General features: G+C 39.3%; 1 long non-coding RNA gene across 1 annotated transcript; it reads left to right on the forward strand.

The window, feature by feature from the left end:
- The first annotated feature begins 2,222 nt into the window (after positions 1-2,222).
- On the forward strand, positions 2,223-3,540 carry LOC135246190 (uncharacterized). Its single transcript, XR_010327541.1, has 3 exons — positions 2,223-2,380; positions 2,476-2,534; positions 3,406-3,540. It is a non-coding gene; the product is annotated as an uncharacterized LOC135246190 (long non-coding RNA).
- Positions 3,541-3,751: the final 211 nt, after the last annotated feature.

The raw sequence follows: 3,751 nt of genomic DNA on the forward strand, positions 1-3,751 counted from the left end.
GTATATCGATTTTCTTTAAATAAAAATGGTTCACGTTCACTGTTGCGCCTGTACTGATAAGTACTTTTTAACTATTGTAGCTGCCCACATTTCTAAATTAATGTTATCTAGCCCTATAGATCCTCTGCCAATGTACAAACAATTAGTAGGTCTCTTGTGTACAATAGCCCATTAAAAAACACTTCAGTCTAAAAAATATGACCTACACCATTTGAATTAATGACCTGCTGACAGTTCTTTGTATGTGTGAGGAACTTGCTGGTTGAGGAACTGTGCTTGCATTCTAAAGGTTTCAGGTTCGATTTCCAGGTAGGACACGGCTGTTATACCGTAAGCAGAATAATTCACCTGAATTGCTTCAATATGTAGACAGCTGTATAAATTGATACTATGTAAAAATACCAAATATAGTGTGAAATTGCTCTAAATAATGGCGTGTGGTCAAAATGGTTGTAATATCTGGAGTATTTTAAAAGGGTTCTGTAGTTACGATTGTTGTCACTGATTATTTTTCCTCCCTGACAGTTAATTTTCTGCCCTATCCCACATCTTCATAGAAGTGCAAGAGAGAGTGTGTGTGTGTGTGGGTTCGTGCGTGTGTGTGGGGGCACATCTGTGTGTGTGCACACCTGGATTACACCTCTCTGCCCCTGTAATGGACATTTTATGACTACCCTGTACCGACCCTTTATTCCGGGCCATCATCACCACTGTCCCTCCGATTTATACTATGTATAATTACCACTGAGGCCACTGGTTAGGCAGTATTTATATTACCTATATTCTTATAGTTCTTATAATTACACATACTGCATTATTTATATTTATCACTGCGTTTATTCTGTTTTTATGTTTCGAGACTGTGTTGTATTTTGTGTTAGCACCTTGAACCGTGAGGAACGACATTTCTGTCCCGTATACTATGTATGTGGGAATGACAATTAAACTTGAAACTTGTTTGTGCGCATTTCTGTGCATTTTTTGTGGGCGCACGCATGCGCATCTGTGTGTGAAGCCGGGCACCCACCGCACGCGTCGCGTATGCGTCGCGTAAACAGCACGGCGAAGCAGCACGACGCGGCGCGTAGGGTGTCTCCACTGGTTCCGTTTGTGTCGCGCAAAGGCTTGCGTAAAAGCTATATATTCCTAGTAGCTCTCGCAGTCTACAGTGGGATTACATCGTGTATTTCATGTTTGTTCAGGACTGTTGATTATGGGTTAAGTGAATACTTTGGTGAGAGACCTTTTTCAGTTTGTTAATTTGGTAATATTTCGTTAACTCGTAAATACGTGAGAAAGTAAACGCTTTCAAGAATTACCATAAACTTAAATCGCAACGTAGCCTGCATAACAATCAATCTCAAACTGTATTAATTTATTTGCTTGGTTAACAAGCGTGCCAATTTCATGAAGAATATGTAATGATCATAATAATAATAAATAATCCGTAATCAACCATTGGAATTCCCGTGTTGTCTTGTCATTCACGTCAAAACATTTATAGGATCATATTTAGTAAAATCAGCTAATCATGAAAAAGACAGTAACAGTTTAATCTTGAAGAGATATGAACACCACAACGCCATGAACACCGGAAGCTTTGAAGTACAAGTGCGATAGGCTACGTCTTTCTGTGGTGTATTTTCAAATTTACCCCACCCCCTCCGCAAAATAAGACAGCGAAACTAAGTTTGCCTTTTCCCCAGGTTCCAGTTATTTATTTATTTATTTTTACAAAACGAAAAGGCTTGTATTTTTTTTTTGGTGCTTATAAAATATCTGGGAGGTAACTAGGGACACACCCCCAGTAATATAAGGATGAAATATAAATCAGAGCATGTATACCTAGCATTTTAGAGCATATTTCTGTGTATAAACAGGCCATCGTGACGCGCGACAAGCCGAAAAAATAGAACTGAAGCGAAAAACTACGCTTCAGTTCGCTTGTGTCGCGCGAGCTTCGCAGCCGGTACGCGACGCGTTCGCATCTGGTGGAGACGACGTCGCCCGCTGCCGTTGTAATAACAGTACTTCAACTACGCTTCAGTTACGCGCGTAATACGCGCGTAGTGCGCTCGCGGCCGATACGCGTGCGGTGGGTGCCCGGCTTAACACAGAGATTCTGACGAATTGTCGTTTCACTCATCTTACTTTTTTAACTGAGTGAAAAGGGTGGACAATATTTTAATTGAAAGGTGTAGCTAATTGTCTAATTACTCGGTCTGATTTTAGAATCAAAGGGTTTGCAGAGTATACGCCCAATATCAGTATTAGTAGGTCTAATGTGTTGCGAAATGATATCGACAGCTGAATGTTTTGTTTCGTTTCGCTCATATCGCTTTCTCACAGAGGGACAGTAGTTCAACTATTCTCTGAAAATGTACATATGCTAATTTTCTGTGGGTTTATATATTAAATAAATACGTCCTCGTAATACGCGCTCCACTAATGCAATCTACATCTGTACATTTGCAGGTTTGCCTCCGCGTTTATTCTCTCATTACTGATAGCACTGCAGCTTTCTTCTTCTTTGGGTGAGTACATATTTGTTTGTTTATTTATTTAATTGTTTATTTGTTTATTTTTGCATGACTCGTTTACATGAACCAGTTTCAGTGAATCACAGTGGCGGTACAATTAGAATTATATTTTAATTTACAGCTGTAGTGGAGTGAATCAGCTGGTGTTGGTAACGCGTAAGGGAAATGTCATTTTGGCTTTAAATTGCTGGGGGGGCTGGTAGAATCTGTGTTGTGATTGATTGTTGTTTAGAGTGTGCTAGACTTAATTAGAATGTGTTGTGTGACTGATTGTTGTTTACTCTGTTCTAGACTGAATTTGAATGTGTGTTGTGATTGATTGTTGCTTAGACTGTTCCAGACTGAATTAGAATGTGTTGTGTGATTGTAGTAGAATAAATCAGAATGTGTTGTGTGATTGTAGTAGAATAAATCAGAATGCGTTGTGTGATTGTAGTAGAATTAATTAGAATGCGTTGTGTGATTGTAGTAGAATAAATTAGAATGCGTTGTGTGATTGTAGTAGAATGAATTAGAATGCGTTGTGTGATTGTAGTGGAACAAATTAGAATGTGTTGTGTGATTGTAGTAGAATGGATCAGAATGTGTTGTGTGATTGTAGTAGAATAAATCAGGATGTGTTGTGTGATTGTAGTAGAATTAATTAGAATGTGTTGTGTGATTGTAGTAGAACAAATTAGAATGTGTTGTGTGATTGTAGTAGAATGAATTAGAATGTGCTGTGTGATTGTGCTGTGTGATTGTAGTAGAATGAATTATAATGTGTTGTGTGATTGTAGTAGAATGAATTATAATGTGTTGTGTGATTGTAGTAGAATGGATTAGAATGTGTTGTGTGATTGGTTTATTTTCTCACTCCTTGCAGGGCCTGGAGCCCAGATCATGCTATCAGTGGCCGGAGGATTGATTGGCCTCTTTTTTCTGACAGCACTGGGTGTGCGTGCAGCACAAGCTATAACACAGCGCAACCCCAGACATCAATAAAGTGTGTATACCTGCACTGTTTAGTCCGTCCTCTCTGTGCTACTGTACAAACAGCACTGTGTTATTCTCTCTGTGCTACTGTGTACAAACAGCACTGTGTCCTTATTCTTCCTGTGTAACTGTGTACAGACAGCACTGTCTCCTTATTCTCTCTGTGCTACTGTGTACAAACAGCCCTGTGTTCTTATTGTCTCTGTGCTACTGTGTACAAACAGGCACTGTTTCAA

This window comes from Anguilla rostrata, unplaced genomic scaffold (assembly GCF_018555375.3).
Source record: "Anguilla rostrata isolate EN2019 unplaced genomic scaffold, ASM1855537v3 scaf0047, whole genome shotgun sequence".
Taxonomy (NCBI): domain Eukaryota; kingdom Metazoa; phylum Chordata; class Actinopteri; order Anguilliformes; family Anguillidae; genus Anguilla; species Anguilla rostrata.